Genomic DNA, 15,000 nt, shown 5'->3' on the forward strand with positions numbered 1-15,000 from the left:
TTAGTCATGAAATGAGAGTCCATCTGGATAGACTCTGGTGTAGACACCACCCTCCCTTATACAATATCAACATTGCCTTCAACCCACACTAAACCCAACATATCCCCTCTGTATATCCGCCCTACAAACCACCACACATATTATGATGAGCTGTGCCCCCCACCCCCAACCCCTGGTCCAACAAAGACACCTCTTCAACATTTCTTCTGCCTTCTGCACGAGATCTCTGGGAGTGTCTGGTGGACGCTACAGGCTACAGGTTACTTGAGTTCCGCTGGTCTTTTTTCTTGATGAAGAACCGAGGCTGCAACAACTATAACAAATAATTTTTAAATATTTGTTTTAACGTTAAAAAGTCCTCCTGAGTGTCTTGGAGTAGGCGAGTTGTCACCGGCACCCTGAACCAATTACAGATTCCTGTCTGAATTAGTTCCAGTCGAGCATCAGGTCTGGCCAGCCGGTACTAGACTTTGAGTAAAGCCAGCTCACCCCTTGAACATTTGGAGGAAAAAAAAGTAGGCTTTCGGAGCCTTCCAGTTGGCTCACTGATGTGGGTGACAGTGTAGAAGCTGCCACACTGGGTTTTTACATTGGGTGGTTGTGTGTCTTTCACAGGCAGGATCACCTAGACTCCTAGGTGTGTGTGTGTGTGTGTGTGTGTGTGTGTGTGTGTGTGTGTGTGTGTGTGTGTGTGTGTGTGTGTGTGTGTGTGTGTGTGTGTGCGCGCGCGTGTGCATAACACCTTACCATGAGACTCTCAGAGACACAGAGTACATATAGTGGGGCAAATTAGCATAACAATTGTGCATTTTGTGAGGAAAGCACCAAATTTGGCACACTAGTAGCCTATCATATTATGAACAGATTTGGATATTGGGCCATCTCAAATTTTTTGATGGCAGTGGAAAATGGCTGCCACAGCCATCAGCGCCTGAATTTGAGATGGTCCAATATCCAAATCTGTTCATAATATGATAGGCTACTAGTGTGCCAAATTTGGTGCTTTCCTCACAAAATGCACAATTGTTATGCTATATTTAGCTAAGTTGCCCCACTAATAATTATGGTCGCAAACATCCAATTGCAGACACACCCAACAAATAGTAAATGAGTGGTTAGATCTTAACAAATCATATTATCTGTAGATTACTTAACAGCAGTGGAATTAAAATCAATACTTTAAAAAACAACAACTGAAAGAGGTTTGGCAAATCGTTAACAGATTAATGGAAGAGGATGATCAAGACGAACTCTTTGAGTCCATCACATGGAGGCAATTTTGGACATGATTGACCGTAGAATGTACAAAGATACACCTTAAAGAAGTTAACTGTAGAAAATACAATGACATCATCAAAAATATGTTTCATAACAAAGTGGTGGAAATTTTTTCAATATGTAGAAAATACTACAAAAGAAGGAAGTGTGGGGTAAACTTTCAGAACAGAGAGAGAGAGAGAGAGAGAGAGAGAGAGAGAGAGAGAGAGAGAGAGAGAGAGAGAGAGAGAGAGAGAGAGAGAGAGAGAGAGAGAGAGAGAGAGAGAGAGAGAGAGAGAGAGAGAGAGAGAGACAGAGAGAGACAGAGAGAGACAGAGAGAGACAGAGAGAGACAGAGAGAGACAGAGAGAGACAGAGAGAGACAGAGAGAGACAGACGCCAAGGGTTGTGTGCACTATACGAAATACAATTTGGGGAAAAATCTTCAACTATATGGAAACTGCACAATCTATATGTGTGGAAGAATGGTTGAGTAACACACATCATTGTAATTGTGAACATTTTATATTTAAAGATCCACATCATAAACACATTATCACAGATGATCTCAGAATAGTGAAAGGTAGAAACTTACTCATATGACTTACAAAAGGACCAAATTTCGAGAATATAAAAGGATTCACTGGAATATAAAAATGAAACTTACAATGATAGGAGTGACGGAATGGATGAGAAAACAAACTGATAAACACAAAGTACCAAACACACAAATGGCTTGATGGTTGGAGGAGGTAGAAAAACGTGTAAAATGGAGAATTGTTGATTTTAAAAGAAAAGTCTGAATCAAGAATCAGAAGGTAATTTTAAACAATCTGGAAACACTTATTTAATTATTTAAAACAGCTTCAAACACAATAAATGTTATTGTTCCCATTGACAAAGTCAATAATAATATTATATTTGTATGTAAAACATTTCGACATTCAAACACTTTTAGAAGAATCGGGTTTACAGACTGAACTCTCAAAAAGAGACCTACAATACAAGTAACGATAATAAAAAAAATAGACTTGATACAACACCATATAAATCACTTGAAAGAGAGAAGACTGTTAGTTCCAGATAAAACACCATAAATTACTATTCATTTACTGGATCCCAAAAATGCACAAAAAACCCCACGCAAGATGAGGTTCATCACAAGTAGAGAATGCAGTTTGAAACCATTGTCAGGTAGTATTCCAGGGGCGATGAAACTGATTCATTAGTGCTTGAAAAACTACCATCAAAAAGCGAGGTTTTATTCTGGTATCTTTATTCACGGACCGGTGTTTGCATGTTTGTGTGTTTGGTTGTCGTGCTACTCCTCCTACAGTTGTGACCCAATTACACTCAGACTTGCGACATAGGATCAGCATGACCCCAAATAATACATTGGGGGGGGGTTATCTTTGCCGGTGGTCTTGGGATCGGGGGGGGGTGGGAGAGGGGTGAGGGGGGGACACAAATTCTCCATGTAAATGTGTATTGTGTAGTGCTGCCTCCGGGTGGGGGAGGGTATGGTATTCTGCTAATTACTGTACCTCTGCCACCGAAGGTGGAGGTTATGTTTTTAGGAGATGTAACTTTCCCTTTTTCGTATTTCGTAACAATTTCGTAACTCCCTTTCTGTCTGTCTGTCTGTCTGTCTGTTTATCCAATGTACTGTACAGGATATCTCAAAAAGTTTTGGACGGATCCGGATGAAATTTTGTGGACAGGTTGGGTGTGTGACAAGGACGAATTGATTAGATTTTGGTGAAGATCCAGATCAGACTATTAGAATTTCTGAAGTGATTCTTCACTGTTGAGAAAATCGGGCAAAACTAATATATAGCACGATATCTCAAAAAATTGAGAACGGATTTGGCTAAAACTTGGTGGACATGTTAGGGGTCTGACAAGGACGAATTGATTCGATTTTGGTGAAGATCCGAATGCGGATCTAGATACGAGAATTATTTAAGTGATTCTTCACCATTGAGAGATTGGGCCAAACACGATACATAGCATGATATCTCAAAAATGTATTGATTGGGCCCGGTATGTTCTTGTGGATCAGGCATTCTGTGGTGGAGGTAAGCGCTCTACCGAGTACCATTCTAGTTCTTCAAGAAATTCTGGATCATTGATAATTCCAAACATGTAATCAACAGTATCCACAACAATAATAACACGGGTAAGGCTAAATGTTTATCAATTTGTGATTTTTCCACATTATACACCAACATTCCACATGACAAGCTCGTAACCACATTGGACAGAATGGTGGATGGAGCATTTGCAGGAGGTAATAAAGCATACATAAAAGTCTTTTTTTTTCTTTAAAGTGCAAAATGTTCCATAAAGTAAAATCAATATTCATGTCGTTTTTCAAAAAAATTCATGCAACAGTTTTTTTTACATTTGGCAACAAGATACTCCAACAGACAGTGGGGATACCCATCAGTGGGTTCAGGTCTGACCCCTTTCTTTGTAAATTTGTTCCTGCACATGTACCAGTCTGATTTGGTACAGAACATGTGCAGGAATTAATTGACAACTGCACGAAGGAAACATCTATATATTCATTAATGATTTAGTGGCAATGAATGATGGGTTTGTATCTGATCAACTTCATGATGATATATAATCCAAAACAACTTGAATTAAAAAAGGAAAACCAAACACTCACTTCAGTTGATTTTTTTGGAATTACAAATCGATATTAATAATTATAAATTTCACACCAAATTATTTGATAAACGAGATGTTTTTCCATTCCACATTGTACGAATTCCTTTCTTCGACAGAAACATTCCGAAGAAGTTATTCTATGGTTCAGTTGCAGGTGAAATAATTGGGACTGTGTGTGAGAGCAACCACACACAACACTAAACTTATCAATAGATTAAAACAACGAGTCAGACGTTTACTAACACAGTGAGCTACAGTGAGCAGATTAAAACAAGTTTTCTTTGAGATCATAAAACGACACCAAATAGAATGAGTGAAACACAAAACCAATGGTAAAAATATTATTAACGACATATCTATCAATAATTCCAGCTGTGTGTGTGTGTGTGTGTGTGTGTGTGTGTGTGTGTGTGTGTGTGTGTGTGTGTGTGTGTGTGTGTGTGTGTGTGTGTGTGTGTGTGTGTGTGTGTGTGTGTGTGTGTGACCGCTGTTTCTCGACAACCACTGGTCCGATCTAATTGAAACTTGCCAGGTATATTACTGGGGCCCTGTGGATGTGCCTTTTCAAAGTTTGATATTAATCGGGCAAGCGCTTCCCAAGTTATGGCCATTTATTTACCAAACCAATCACAGGACACGTTGCTGCGTAGACGTGGCCGATGCGCCATCTTAGTTACCAATCACAGGACACGTTGCTGCGGAGGCCGGTTTCCGGCCGGCCGACGATGACGTCACGTCACGTGCCAGTTACGATGGGGGATCGATCGGTGCCTCAGTTACCGTGGCGTCGGAGTGGCAATGGTCAATGGCAGCGAATGTCATGGCAAGCAAAGACGGGGAGGTAAACTTGATTTTAATTTGGATTTTAATTAACTCTGTGTGGAAGTATCACAGCAGTTGTTACTTCAATGAAAGCGATAATTCGTGGAATGAATGTGAACATTCCGTACGGGCACGCACTACTTCCGGATAGTGATGACTTCCTGTATTCTAATAATTTCTCCATTTCTTATGCGCATTTATGGATAACACAATGCCCCAATCCAGTCTTCGTTTACGAGAGCGAAGGAACGGCCTGTGTGGTTGTTTCTGGCTCGCGGTTTGAAAGTTTTTTTTTGCACGTATGGCCACGTACTAGTTTATACATCATTAAAATATGTATATATATATATATATATATATATATATATATATATATATATATATATATATATATATATATATATATGGAAGCCATTCAAATCTACTTCAGTGGTTGCTGGGAGACAAGAAAGCCGGTAAAATCCGTTTATAAATAACCATTTGAATGTTTGAACAGCAGTTTGATCCAGAGGTAAGTGGGGTGGTCATGCTGGTTGGTGGACATGCTATATTTAAGGTAACATGTGCATGATTTAGTGTATTATCAGATAATAGAACGTGTGATGGGAATTGTAACTTTGTGATGATACATTAAATCCTCCAGCGAGTAAAGTCTGATTAGTGATGTTGCATTGATGGGTTAACTGACTGCCTGGATGCAACTGAGGTTGTAGATCTACTGATGTAGGTAATGTACTGATGTGGATCCGTGACCAAGGTTGTGGATCTGCCGTTTGGAGAGGTTCTGGGCTGAAAGGATCGAAACCTTGAGGAAGAGCAGTGACCGCTGATGATCCGTGCGGTCAGAAAAGCGTTCATTTGCTTACAGGTTAAGATTCTTATTTTTGGTGAGGGAACTATGTTTTGAGGTGAACATTTTAAATATAGGATGTCATGAAATTAACATCATTTAAAGCAATCCTTCAAATTATATTATATTTTAGGAATAGCTGGTATTACAAAATTTAATAAGGTGTGTGTGTGTGTGTGTGTGTGTGTGTGTGTGTGTGTGTGTGTGTGTGTGTGTGTGTGTGTGTGTGTTTTGTCTCCATATGCAAATTATGCAGGTTTCAGAAGGTGGAATGGAGCCCTCCCAGGTGTCTCGGTATCCACCTTCGTATGTGTGTATATAATAACCTCCACCACCGAAGGTGAAGGAGGTTATGTTTTCACTTCTTTCTGTCTGGTTGTTTTTTGCAAAATCGAAGATTTTTCAAGCATATTGTCAGTCGATTTTGTTATTCTGTCTGTTGGGTCGCCGAAATAGGTGACCCTTATTGTCAGTAATTGGGTCGCCGAATTAGGTGACCCTAATTGTCAGTAACTCTTTCTGTTTGTTTGGATGTTTGTTCGTTTGTCATCAGCATAATTGGTAGTAAACGTGGGCCGATTTTGACCAAACTCGGGTGGTAGGTACACCTTCTGATCTAATGCTTTGAAAATTGTGATGGTTGCTAGGGACGCTTTGGTTCCCTAGCAACATCCGAAAAACCTTCAAAATCGGTACCGTTCACGCGAAATCAATTCCGAAAGCCATTATCCAACGTAGGCTTATGAAATTTGGCATGCATCATCTACAGGTGATGCTCTATCAAATATATTCCGGTTTTTGTAATATATAGAATAGTTTACCCGCAGCGCCCCCTACAAATGGGGTATGCCCAAAAATTGGTGAAAATTGAAGGCCCCCTTGCGACCAGGTGAGTGCATCGATCCGAATGAAACTTTGCAGGTTCATAGCAGGCAATGAGTACTACAACTTTGCCTCAGGACATATTGACTGATTTCGCTTAGGTCAGGGGTCAAAGGGCAAAAATCGATAATATGCGAGAGCTGGAGGTGCCTTCGCGCCAAATGCTACTCCTCCTAGGGTTATGGTCGGATGGTCAGGAAAATTCACACTAATCATCTGGAATACATTGTGCACAAACGATCGAACCGCATTTTCGATTTATATATTTGTTCACCCACAGCACCCCCTCAAACTTTGGGGATTTCCGGTATCAAACCGCATTTTCGGTACTTTTCATTCAAATTGATACCGAGTAGTTATCAGTAGATGGAACTGGATGAGATTTGGTATGCATAATCTTAAGGTGATTCTCTATCCACTATATGACATCCATTTTTTTCTCTATCTTATAGTTTCCAAATGGTAACCCTCTCAACTTGGGTGTCTGAGGGCCATTGAGCATTCCCGCTGAAAATTCAAAGTACACTAGCTCCAAGACAGTTGAACCAAATCAAATGAATCCTTACATGCTTATAGACCGTAATGAGTACTACAACTTTGCTCATTTGCATAATGACCTATCTCGAGTAGGTCAGGGGTCAAAGGTCAATAAGTGCTTTTTTCGGGCGAAATTACCATTCAAGGCACCCTTGCTCCAACACGGATTAACCGATACGAATGAAAGTTCATAGGTACAGAGTACTCAATGGGTACTACAACTTTGCTTCAGGCCGTCTTGACCTATCTCAGCTTGGTCAGGGGTCAAAGGTCAATGAGTGCATTTTTCGGGCAAAATGACCATTCGAATCCCCCTTGCTCCTACATGGGTTAACCGAGATGAATGAAAGTTTATAGGTACAGAGGGAGTACTCAATGGGTACTACAACTTTGCTTCAGGACATATTGACCTATCTTGGCTAAGTCAGGGGTCAAAGGTCAATGAGTGCATTGTTCGGGCAAAATGACCATTCAAAGCCCCCTTGCTCATATACGGGTTAACCGATTTGATTGCAATTTCGTAAGTACGTAGTACAAGATTAACTCAGATCAGGGGGTCAAAGGTCATCAGATGCTCGGCGACCCATGGCCGCCTACCGGCTTGTCTCTCTGTTTGTCTGTCTGTTTGTTGCCTACAGGTCACAATTCTAAACCGATCATCATGAAACTTTTCTAAGTTGGAGAGGTAGTTTCAACTAAGAAGCATATTGATTTTGAGGTCAAAGGTCAAAGGACATCTTGATGTCAAATTTCTGAAATCGTCATTTTTCATCCGATTGACTTGAAATTTGAATAGGATTTGCATATTGCATTATTGAATTGGGAAACTAACTAATTTTGAGGTCAAAGGTCAACTCAAGGTCAAACTTCTAAAATCATCAAATTTTCTTTGAAAAATTGTCAATATTCATCTGATTGACTTGAGAATTAAACAGCAATTGCATAGTGCATTACTGAATTGGGAAACCAACTATTTTTGAGATCAAAAGGTGAAAGGACAACTCAAGGTCAAATTTCTAAAATCAATTTTCAACTGAAAAATCATCAATTTACATCCGATTGACTTGAAAGTTGAACAGGATTTGCAAAGTCTATCACCAAATTGGGAAAGCAACTATTTTTGAGGTCAAAGGTCAAACTTCTCAAATCATCAATTTCAATCTGAAAAATAATCAATTTTCATCTGATTGACCTGAACTCTGATAAAGATTGTGAATTTTAATCTTAATGAAATGGACAATTTGATGTATCCACGGCAACCTTTGGAGAGGGGGGTGGACTTTACAAGTAAGACATCTTTTTCGTCGTGCTCAGCATGACGTCTTTTTCTTGTTAGTTGTTTTTTTTGTATCCCTTGTCAAGTTTCGTATGAGAGCTAACACACACAATACATAACAAGGGGGGCATGAGACAAGAGAGTCGTGGTAAGGACAAAACAGTGGGGAACAGAGACATTAGGAGATCTGTGGAAGGGAGAGGGATGGAGTGGGGAACATGGGGTATACAGGATGGACATTACAGGGACTTTCAGGAAGGAAAGCAGGGAATTTGAAGGAAGTGGGTTTGGGGTGGATTAACGGGGGTAGAAAAGATCGAGGATTTGGATGGGGGACGATAAGAGGTGGTGGTGAACAGCTGTTTTGAAGGCCTGGAGGGAAGAATGGGATTGAACAGAGTGAGAGAGTTTATTTCAAAGGCAGGAAAAAAGAGGAATGAAAATGTGAAGGGGAGCAGTGATTCGTGATTTGGTAGTTTTACCAGAAGGGGGTTGTTGGCGGACCTTGAGCACCCTGTGGAAATATGGTGGGGACAAATCGCAGACAGAGCAGGGGGGGGGGGCGAGACCGGAGAGGAGATGGTAGAAGACAGAAAGACCACTGACCTGCCTGTGGTGAGAGAGTGAGAGGCCCAAAGACTCAGCCTCATCGTGGGAGATACCAATGATCTGAAATGCCTTGGTTTCCACAGCGTGAAGCCGAAAAAGGGGAGGCAGGTGCACCATCCCAGAGGGGAGAGCAGTACCCCCATCAGGCTGTGGACGGAGGGGACCAAGTGCTGTGATTTTTCGAAGATATTTCAAGTATATTGGTTAGTCGATTTTGTTATTCTGTCTGTCTGTCTGTCTGTCTGTCTGTCGCCTACAGGTTTTCAACCGATCTTCACAAAACTTCACCACATAGAGTTTGGCAGAAGGAAGAAGCCAATCGTTTTTGAAGTCAAAAGGTCAACAACTGAGGCGAGATTTCTAAAATCCTTAATTTTCATCCGATTGACCTGAAATTTGAAGAGGATTTATATTTCAGGTCACTAAATTAAACTCTGCAATTATTTTTGAGCTCAACATTGACCACAAAAGGTCAGCATCGGCTAAAGTTCAACAACTAAACTAAGTTGAGATTTCTAAATTCCTCAATTTTCATCCGATTGACTTGAAATTTGAAGAGGATTTATATTTCAGGTCACTGAATTCAACCACTAATTATTTTTGAGGTCAATATTGACCAAAAGTTCAACATAGTCCAAAGGTCAACAACAGAAGTGGTATTTCTAAAATCCTCAATTTTCATCTGATTGACTTGAAATTTGAAGAGGATTTATATTTCAGGTCACTGAATTCAACCAGCCAATTATTTTTGAGGTCAATGGAGACCAAAAGGTCTACATAGGCCAAAATTCCAGAATTGACAATTTTCAGCCGATTCACTTGAAATTTGAAGTGGAGTTGCATATTTGGTCATTGAATTCAGCCACCAATTATTTTTGAGGTCAAATTTGTTTTATGAATTTTGCAAGTATCGTACTCTGCATGACATCTTCTTCTTGTTTGTCTGTCTGTTTGTCTGTCTGTGTGCAGGATATCTCAACAAGTTGTAGACAGATGTGGACGAAACTTGGTGGACATGTTGGGTGTGTGACGAGGAAGAATTGATTCAATTTTGATGAAGATCTGAATCCGGATCTGGATACGAGAATTTTTTCAGTGATTCTTCACCATTGAGAGATAGGGCGAAAAAACGATGATATGGCATGATATTTCAAAAAGATATTGGGCCCGATATGTTCCTGTGTATCAGACATTACGTGGTGGAGGTTTGCGCTCCACTGAGTGCCCTTCTAGTTATATATGTATACATTTTCATATATATATATATATATGTATATGTATATATATGTATATATATGTATATATATATATATATATGTATATGTATATATATGTATATATATGTATATATATATATATATGTATATGTATATATATATATATATATATATATATATATATATATATATATATATATATATATATATCTCTATCTACATGTGTATATACAGTATATGTATATGTATGTATATATGTATATATATATATATATATATATATATATATATATATATATATATATATATATATATATATATATATATATATATATACATACATATATGTGTGTGTGTACACACACACGTTATCCGTAACATATTACACATGTTATACAAACAAGTTATGCATGACATATTGCACATGCTTTGTGTGCCATGTTGCACATGTTATGAACATACATGTTATGCATGACATTTCACATATAATACACACACATTATATGTGACATGTCCATGTTATATGCACACATGTTATGCATGACATATTGCACATGTACTATACACACATATTACACGTGACATATTGCACATATTATAAAAACAAATATTACACACACACACACAAACACACACACACACACACACACACACACACACACACACACACACACACACACACACACACACACACACGGAGGTGGATACTTTACGACGAAGTAAATGTCCGTTCCATCTCCTGAAATCCACCCACGGTTGGAGGTCGCAGTCAACAACAGCAACTTTTATGCGCACACACTTGCACACATATACGTGTTCAACCAACATCCAAAACTTATATATATATATATATATATATATATATATATATATATATATATATATATATATATATATATATATATATATACATACATGTAAATTGTTACAAATTTGGAATTGAATTGCACACAACATACAGGTTCCCTTAGTCAGCTATGTCGATAAGTGCATGTTCCCAAGATAGCTCACCTTCCATTGTTTAAATGTTTTGAAACCGATTTAATAGTTAGGGAGCAAACAATGGAGACGTCCCTCCCCCTCTTCCGCGAAGAGGAAGAAGAACCCTGCGGTGACGTCAACAACTCCCTCCCACCCATGGTTGAGCGGGGGGTGGATCACGAGGGCATGAGTCACACCGGGTGCGGGGGAGGGGGTGCAAAGGATAAAGAGGACATCTTTTCTTTGTTCAAAAAGAGTCTCGTGGGAGTCCCGTGGTAGGTCTGAGTTCGTGGGAGTCCCGTTCTGAGTCCTGTGTGCAGAGTTCGTGTGCTGAGTCCCGTGGGAGGAGTAAGCTTTTTTGCTTCGGAGAGAGCAGTCGTTCAGCAGGCCATCGGGTCCTGCTTGGCTTGAGGCCTTCGGAAGCTTTTTTCTTCGGCTGGCTCAGTGAGCTTCGGCAGCTGCTTTGTTTTGGAAGGAACTTGAGCCGGTTGTTCAGCTCGAGCTGCGAGTGGAGGCTTCTTCCTCTTCCTCTTGGTTCGTGGAGCTTGTCGTTCTCCATTTTGTTTCCCGGCTTGGTGCGATGCGTCTGCCTCTTCTTGTAGTTGGTTCCTCGGGGAAGCGACGCATCGACAGGAAGGATCGGCGCCTCATCTCACCGGCACGTGTTGAGAAGCGCGGGAGGATTCGCGGGAGCTCACGAAGGATCATGGCGATTTGGATCCAGCTCGCTCTCGCTGGAGCCCGGGTCCGGACAAGTTGAAGACCACACGGGATGGAAAGGTTCGAGTCAAGCTCTGAGTTTCAGCTCACCTGTCCTCCGAGCTGGAGCGCGTGATTAAAGGCCTCAGCCACCGTTTCCTGTGTGCGTGTGCGCGCGCGCGTACGTGGGCCCGTCTAATAAGTAGGAACTGCTGTTAAGTGTAAATGACTGTACATAATAAGTAGACGGTTGTAGTTCTTTTGTCATGCTTTTGTTGCTTGTATAATTGCATACGTGTTTCATTATAATAAATGTCCTTGTGTGAATGTAAACCTGCTCGTTGCGTCCATTCCCTCATTGACTGAACATTTCGTGTGTTTGGAGTTAGAAAGTCGTTGGTTTGTCGTAATAGGGGGACATTTGGACCGACGGTTCTCGGCGATTACGCCGCTCGGAATCGCGCACGGACAAGCTCACCTCGGCGGTTTGTTCCGTACGAGATCCGTCGAGGGTGGAATACCCCGGCAGTTGGATCACGTGGGTATTTAGGTACATTGAAGATTGGCAATCGACCCTACCCCACGTGATCTGCCAATTGGTGTATTTCGGTTCTTGTACAAGGACCCGTCGCTCGGAGTTATCCGGGCGGCAATCTATATTTCGGGCAATCGGTCGGGCCGACTCGACTTGCGGCTCCGTTCAGAGCGGTCGATTGGCGGCTGACCCCCGGCCAGTAACTATATATATATATATATATATATATATATATATATATATATATATATATATATATATATATATATATATATATATATATATATATATATATATATATATATATATATATATATATATATACATATTTGTTTATATATATATACATATATATATATATACACACACACACACACACACACACACACACACACACACACACACACACACACACACACACACACACACACACACACACACACACACACACACACACACACATTATAATATCCCTCCTGGCAGAATGGCAGCACAGAGTCAACAATCCCACCAAACTACAGGTCCAGGCCCATCACAAACGCATGTCGGACAGCATGATACCAGGCGCCCTGTGCACATCTCGGCCCATGTGAGCTGTCGTTTTAGACTCGGTCCTCACTGCCCTTGAAAGTGATGTACTTGACACAGCACTTGGTCCCCTCTGTCTCAAGAGAGAGGGAGGCATGCCATGTGCAGCACATCATGCCGCCTCCCTCCTGCCATCATCTTATTAACGTATGTGTGTGTGTGTGCAGACATGTGCGCACCGCCCCACCAGTCATCATCTCCACCCGTGAGCCCCAAAGACGGAATGGAGCCTTTCCTGGTCCCACAACATTCATGTCCAACCCAACAAGGAAGGACGACTCATGGACCAAGCCGTCTCCTCATTCCTGCTCCCTTTTCCCCTCCACTCCCGGTGGTTCACCCAATATCAACAGGGACATCCCCGCTCACCCGGATATGGCACTCCGCTGCTCGCGATCGCCATTTCCATATCTCCACAAGCTCAGTCCCATCCATCCATGGCAGGTGGGAGTCGCATCACAGCAGGGAGTCGTCCTCGGCAGAAGGAACAAAGCACACCAAGCTGAGGGAGTCGACAAAGCGCACTAAGCTGCACGGCTAAGCCAAGCTCCAAGTGCCTCGGCCTCACCAAAGCTCTTGTATTCAGCGCGGTCCTCGACAGCACCGAAGTTCAGTCCCACCCTCAACGTGATGGAGTCAATAAAGCCCTCTAAGCTGCACAACCCGGCCACGTTCCAAACGCATATCGATCAGCGCATCACCGGGTGCCATATGCATCGCCCTCAGCCTCATCCAAGACACCACAGCTGATGCATGTCAAATAGTGTGTGTGTGTGTGTGTGTATGTGTGTGTGTGTGTGTGTGTGTGTGTGTGTGTGTGTGTGTGTGTGTGTGTGTGTGTGTGTGTGTGTGTGTGTGTGTGTGTGTGTCGTTGATTGTTATCTCCATAATTTGGGTTTCAGAATGTGGAACAGAGTCCTCTCAGGACTCGAAGTATCCACCTTCGTTTCAGTGAAGGATCGTGATTCATGGCCTAATTTGTGAAGTTGTGTTGTTCTCAGAGTTTTGATCCAAGTCTCTTTTCAGGATCGTCATTGAGCTTCGGACATCCTCCACCTGCAATTTGTTTGTGGTAACGTTCCCAGGGATTGTTTGTTGTATCTTTGTGAGGTTATTCATTATCATTCCCATTGCTTCAATTGTCACTGGTACAATTTTGGCACTCTTCAGCTTCGAGAATCTTTTCACTTCATTCTTGAGGTCTTGATATTTGGTCATTTTCTTGATCTCTGCATTATCTACACCAAAATAACTGGGTACTGAAACCCCAATTAACAATGCCTTCTTTTCCTTTTTGTATCTAAGTACGATGTCTGGTTGCAGTGTTTTGTTTTCATTGTTCATGCTGGATGGGATCATCAGGTCGTATGTGAGCATCATGTCCTTGTTTTCAATGATTGCTTTTGGTTCATGTTTCCATGAGTTTTGTGGAACTGGGATATTGAAATTTCTGCAGATGTGCCAGTGGATTACTGCACATCCCTTATTGTGCCTTTGTGTGTACAGTTGTTCTGACATGAGTTTTTTTACATCCTCATAGGAGGTGGCTCATGCTTTCTGTTTATACGTTGCGGAACCTACACTTGTCCGATTGGCTCAGTCCTGCCACTTTTTTTTTAAAGCCATTCGTGTCGTGCCCTTGGTGTTGGGCATTTATAATGATTAATTGTTCTCCATCCCAATTCAACTGACTTTCTCTTAACCATTCCAGTAATCTTTCTTTGTCTATCAACAATCTGTCTTTTATTTATATTTTCTTGCTCTTTTTTTCTTTCTTCCAGTTGTCACTATATTTCTGTTGATATTTTGTCTTGTATTTTTCTTTTGTCTTTTTTTTTTTTGCAATCGTTGGGGCTGTATTTGTTGCTTTTTCGGTTTGGTGCATGACATCTTCTATTTGCACCTGTTTTTGGAAGTTTTTTTTACAAGCTGAATGAGAGATACCTTTTCTGGCATGTTGTGTTCATGTTTGTGTGCAAATTGTATTCGGTAGTCTGTTGAACTTTCACATACTCTGCTAATCCTACAATCATTGCTCTGTGCACTTCATCGAGTTCCATTAGGCCACCAC

The 15,000-nt window shown here is 41.1% G+C and overlaps 1 protein-coding gene across 1 annotated transcript in view; it reads right to left on the bottom strand.

Moving 5' to 3' along the window:
* LOC147022245 (uncharacterized) overlaps positions 1 to 15,000 on the bottom strand; it is a 97,487-nt gene that overhangs the window by 73,714 nt on the left and 8,773 nt on the right. The window lies entirely within an intron of this gene.

This window comes from Eptatretus burgeri, chromosome 8 (assembly GCF_056783735.1).
Source record: "Eptatretus burgeri isolate ZD-2024b chromosome 8, Ebu_testis_v1, whole genome shotgun sequence".
NCBI lineage: Eukaryota > Metazoa > Chordata > Myxini > Myxiniformes > Myxinidae > Eptatretus > Eptatretus burgeri.